This window comes from Vulpes vulpes, chromosome 8 (assembly GCF_048418805.1).
Source record: "Vulpes vulpes isolate BD-2025 chromosome 8, VulVul3, whole genome shotgun sequence".
NCBI lineage: Eukaryota > Metazoa > Chordata > Mammalia > Carnivora > Canidae > Vulpes > Vulpes vulpes.
In genome coordinates this window covers 18,625,970-18,631,969 of record NC_132787.1, presented here as the reverse complement: position 1 = coordinate 18,631,969, position 6,000 = coordinate 18,625,970, and the positions used below count along the sequence as shown (strand labels likewise).

General features: G+C 41.2%; 1 protein-coding gene across 1 annotated transcript in view; it reads left to right on the top strand.

Annotated features, from left to right (window-relative positions):
- The first annotated feature begins 5,468 nt into the window (after positions 1 to 5,468).
- FAR2 (fatty acyl-CoA reductase 2) overlaps positions 5,469 to 6,000 on the top strand; it is a 131,957-nt gene continuing 131,425 nt past the window's right edge. Inside the window, exon 1 of the mRNA XM_072765658.1 lies at positions 5,469 to 5,706. The gene's annotated coding sequence lies outside the window, so the exon portion shown is untranslated. The remainder of the gene's footprint in view (positions 5,707 to 6,000) is intronic.

Below are 6,000 nucleotides of genomic sequence, written 5' to 3'. Positions count from 1 at the left end.
AAGGTCATGACTTCAAGCCCCATGATGGGTGTAGAGATTACTTAAAATAAAAACTTAGAAAAAATAAATAAAGCCCCAAGCATTTTAATCATTTGGTTTTATTTTATTTTTAAATTCCTGATCTGATAATACCAACATTCCTGCTATATCTGACTCTGATTCGGATGTTTTTTCAATGTCTTCAAACTGTGTTCATTGCCTTTAGTATGCCTTGTAATTTTTTGTTGAAATTTGGATATGAGTACTGGGTAAAAGGAACTGAAGTAAATAGGCATTTAGTAATGTAATGATGAAGTGTGTGGAGAAGGGAAGCCTACTATATTCCAATGATTATATCTCGGTCTTTTGATGAACCTGTGCCCCTAGGCTGTGAACTTTATAAGTGCTTTTATGTTTCCCACCTCCCACCCCTTAAATGAGAGAGGAGAGCTGGAGGGGCTGGAGTTGGGTATTTTCATTACCACAGTTAAGTTAGGCTCAGTAAAACCCCAACAGTTTAGGTTGCAATATAATAGTTTCTCATGAGGGTAAGCCTTCTTAAGAACAGAATGTTCTGGGCAGCCCTGGTGGCTCAGCAGTTTAGTGCAGCCTTCAGCCCAGGGCATGATCCTAGAGTTCGAGGATTGAGTCCCACGTCGGGCTCCCTGCATAGAACCTGTTTCTCCCTCTGCCTGTATCTATGCCTCTCTCTCTTTCTGTGTCTCTCATGAATAAATACATAAAATTAAAAAAAAAAAAAGAATGTTCTGGCTTATTTCAGATGATTCCTTTTTCCCTCTTCCTGCTTGAAGCACCAGGGAATTCTTCTCCTATATTCACTGTGAGGATTTGGTGGAGGAATTAAAACACAAAGAAGTGTGCCACCCTCCCACCCCATTAATGGGTCCCCTGGAATTTTTAATTCACAGTTGTCCACACTGAGTCTCCAGCAATTCATCAATTATAGTTCAGGTTTTCTTACTTGGAACTGATAACTCAGAGATTTCTTCTCATTGGTTCCTACTCCTGTCAGTTATTACTTTTTATATCCTCTTGTTTGTTTCTCCAATTTCAGTGGTAGCAGTCTGCCCTGTGATTTCACTTCTCTATCAAATCTAAAAAAGGTTGTTGACTTTTCGGTTGGTTCAGCTTTCGACTTGTTAGGATGGAATGGCAACTGATAGCATTCTTTTTTTAGTTAAGAAATTTGAAAAATATATTTAAATAAATGCATGAGTGTGATCATATGATACTGTAATTTACATTTTAGTCTTTCTTTTTCTTTGTCCACCTTTGCCTTGTGTTCCTCCTTCTAACTTCCTCGACAAGCATTAGCGCCTCTCTTTTAAAACCCGGGATAACATGTTAATAACCTCGTATGTATCCTTCCATGTTTTTCTCCATGCTTTCATAGACCTATATATCTATGTACAATTACATATTCAAAGTTATTGGATATTGGTTTAATAGGAACGTGACCATATCATACATGTTTTTCAGCATGTTACTTCTTCACAAACCAAACCTCTTGGAAATTAGTGCAATTCAATTGGCATAGCTTTAACTTAGTCTTTTTAAATGTCTGCATGACAGTCAATAGAGAAAATATGGCTTTAATTAATTCAGCTGTAACCCTATTGTATTCTCAAAATAGGATTCTCAAGAGCATTCTTGAAAGACTCTTGATGTTTATGACCCAAGGTTTAAGAAACCATCACCTCAGAGTACACTATACTTGGAACCAGGAAATACTAGTCCTCACCTGTTACACTTTAACAATTGTCAATAAAGGTGGTATATAATTTTTTAAAGACCTATATATCTACATAGGAAAAAGAAGGGAAAAAAAGATAAAAACCCACATCAGTTGCTTCATAAAAGGGCCAGATAATGAAAAACAATTCTCCTTTTGCCAAAGAAACTCCTCAGTAGAGTAGAAAACAATACTCCGCTAGTGCTGACACAGCCATGGACCATCTAAATGAGTGAGTGAGACTGGCAGGATTCTAGATGGCCTCCAAAATCACGCACTCTGGTTTATATGCTCTGTATAACCCCATCCCCTTAAACAGGTGGGACTGTGCCTACAATGGGTTTCACTCCTGGGAGTACCTTGTATGATGAAAGTGAAAGCTGATTTTGAGTTAATCAAAAGGGAGGCTATCCTAGGTGAGCCTTACATAATCACAGCTTTTCAAAGGGTCAGAGATTTGAAGAAAGAGATACTTTCTTCTTTTACCTTTAAAGAAGCAAACAAAAGTGCTGCGAGAGTGCACATGGTTAGAACTAGAAGATGGCCTCTAAGAGCTGGAAGCAAACCCTGGCCAACAATCCATAAAAACATGGGCCACTCAGACCTATAGCTCCAAGGAACTAAATCCTTTCAACAATGAGGAGCTTGGAAGAGGACCCCAAGCCACAGATGAGAGATTAGAGCCTAGGCTGTCTCAGCATTGTGAAATCCTGAACAGAGGACCCAGTAACTTCATGTCGGGATGACTGACTTACAAAACTTCAACACAGTAAATGGGTATTGTTTTAAAGCACCAAGTTTATGGTAATTGGCTATGCAGCAATAGAAAACTAATACAGTGACCATAGACGAGACATGAACTCCAGGCTTTACCAAGATAATAGGCCTAAAGGACTAGCTTCCTAGTTCCAGAACATTATATTTTTAGGACTCTACTCTAGACGAAAATCAAACCTCTGTTTCCTTGATACTATCAGTCAACAGAAACAGTCTGTGTTTAAAGAGATAGCATTCTTTTGGAAGACTGGGTTTATCACAACCTTCCACTTGACAATGTCATTAGAATGATTTGACATATTACTTTTTGTCTGGCACATTTTGTAAGTATTTTGCATATTAAATAAAAACCTCTAGGCAGATTTATAAAAAAACATTTATCATATGGGGTTGAATAAAATGGTAGGTCACTAGCAATAGTGAGAGAGAGAAGACTTTAAAAGTAGAGGTCAGTTGTAATAGCCTATTTCTCAACATCGACCATGAGCAACAACGGTTTTGAGATAAAACCCTACAGGCTGCCCTATAATCAGATTAGCATGGAGCTGAATTTGTATTAGCAGGAATTGTGTATGTACCATGTGTGAGGATCCTAGAACAATAGGACATATTTCACAAAATCAGAACACTTTGTCATTTTAGCTGCACTTGAGACCCATGAGAGACTGTATTTTGCAAAACGATGAAATCTTTAGTATGTTCCCTGCCTATCCCTTCAAAGGTGAGTGAGAATTTTAAGATAACTCTATAAAAATACCCACTTGCAAAGGTCTTGATCCATCTATATCTCTTTTGAAATAAAACAAAAAAACCAAATATGTAGAATTCCACCACAAACAAATTGCTCCTACTCATTTCCTAGGGCTGCTGTAAAATGACTTAAGCCACAAGAATCAATTCTCCCACAATTCTAGAGCTAGAAATATGAAATCAAGGTGAAAGCTACTCTCCTTGCAGATGGCATAGGGAGGAATCCTTCCTTATCTTCCAGCTTCTTGGTTTCCTTGTTTTTTTTTGTTGTTGTTGTTTTTGTTTGTTTGTCTGTTTGCCTCATGGCTCCAATCTCTGCCTTGTCTCCATATCACTTTTTCTAACATGTAGGTGTCTCAAATCCTCCTTTGCCTTTCTCTTATAAAGGCATTTGCCATTGGGTTTCAGGCCCACCTCAATAATCCAGGATGAATCACTCTCAAGATCTTTATTACATATATTTATTACATGTATTTATATATTTATTACATATGCAGAGGTTTCATCCAAATAAAGTAATATTCATGGGCTTCAGATATTTGTACCAGGATATATATATCTTCTGGGAGTCACCATTCAACCTACTATACTGCCTCTTTTTTTTTTTTTTTTAGATTTTATTTATTTATTTGAGAGACAGTGTGTGAGAGAGAAAAAGAGAACGTGCACATGAGCAGGGGCAGAAGGAGAGAGAGAAGCAGACTTCCCTGTTGAGCAGGGACCACAATGTGGGGCTCGATGTGGGACTTGATCCCATGGCCCTGGGATCATGACTTGAGCGGAAGGCAGATGCTTAACCAACGAAGCCACCCAGGGGCCCCTACACTGCCTCTTTTTCTTTTTTTCTGTTTAGAGTTGAATCTTCCTCTTTTCCACCCACCTCCTCCATTCATATGTTGAAATCCTGACCCTCAGTACCTCAGAATATGACCTTATTTGGGAACAGTTTGTTGCAGATGTAATAAATTAAGTTCAAATGGGGTCTTTAGGATGAGCCCTAATCCAGTATGACTCGTGTCCTTATAAAAAGGGGAAATTTGGACATCAGAGAGAACACCATGTGAACATGAAGGCCAAGATTATATTTCTACAAGCCAAAAAAAGCCAAAAATTACTAGCAAACCACCAGAAGCTAGGTGGGAGGCCTGAAACATTCTCTTCACAGCCTGCAGAAGGAAGAACCCTGCAGACACTTCTTCTTGGACTTCTAGCCTCCGGACTGTAAGACAATAAATTACCTACACATAAATATCATTTTAAATAGTGACAATCAAATCACAATTTTGTAATCTATAATCATGTTGCATTTTACTTGCCAACATTCCACCGGGAGTATGTTTATCTTCTACCTTATAAACGACGCTGTAGTAAACCTGTAACTTTGTCCATGTGGCATTTCCCTTTTTGTAGATTATTTCCTTTGGATATGATCTAAAAAAAATGGGCATTCTTTATCAAAGTTTAGAACAATAAAAAAAAAAATTTGAGTGAATATGTTATACCCTGGAAATGTGTTGCTAAATTACTTTCCAAAGAGTTGTAACAATTTACCTTCTACGACTGCCTGATGAGAGAATTCAAAGTGTCTCAACAACCTGTGACAGTATCATTTCAGGTGGTGTCATACACGTTTGGAGAACACAATCAGATGTATCCTCCCGTGGGAGGAAGGGGAACAAAAAGTGGATTTGCTTGGTCCTAACTTTCTCGCTCTTGCTTTCAGGCTATCACCAGAGGAAGTTAGCCCCAGTGTCTTTAGGCTACGCTTTGCTTGCCCTGACCAAAGAGAGCTCAGGCCAAGAGAACTCAAAGTGGGTATGAATTCTTTTTAATGCAAGAGAACTCCCGTTTCATTAATTCTAACCTCCATGAATTACATTTTATCTCTTTATTCGTATGCCGACCGTCCTGATGAGGACAGCGAAGACAGCTTCTAAGAAGGGCAATATTCATTTGGGGTTTTTTCTTAACACACCATATTGATTCGGGAATTTATCTTCCACCTTCTTCAAGGAATTAGGTTGGGCGTTGGCCCGCATTCAGCACTTGCGTGCTGAGGACTGGGACCGCTCCACTCCCCCGCCTGCCCTCCCCGGGTCTCCCCTAACGACGGATCCAGCTTTGGCTGTTTAAATACCAAAATGACCAAACGGAATCTGCAAAGAAGCCACCAGGCTAAGAAGCAAAACAGCTCCCGTCCGCCCACCCCGCTTTTCCTTCTGCATCTGTCTGAAGCGCTGCTGAGCAAAGCTGGCGCGCTGCTGCTTCTGCAGCTCGCATCCCTGGTCCTTCCTCGTCTCCCATCCACCTGCCCACTCCCCCCTGCACCCCCCACCCCCGCACCTCGACCCCCTACGCAGACAGAGCCTCAAGTCTGCCCTCCAAACCCCGGGTAGGAGCAGAGCGGGCCTCCACTCCTCCAGGATTTCCAGAAGGACGCTGCGCCGGTGGGTCACCGCCTCCGCAGAGGGAGCGGACACAAGAGCATCCCTCCCACAGTGGGGGTGGGGGGTGGGGTGGTGGTACCCACAAGCTCAGTGACCTCGGATTTTGAGCCTGTATTTTCTCCTCGGGTGGATGGGGGGGTAGGTGTGCCCCCCCAGCATTCAGACTAGAACCCCAGACTTTCTGTCTCTGTCCCCCCCCCCACTTCCATCCTCCTCCTCCTCCTCCTCCTCCTCTGTTTCTCTCGCAAGGTGTGGGAGCTCTTCTTTTCGAGGCCAGAGAGGGGCGCCTTTCCC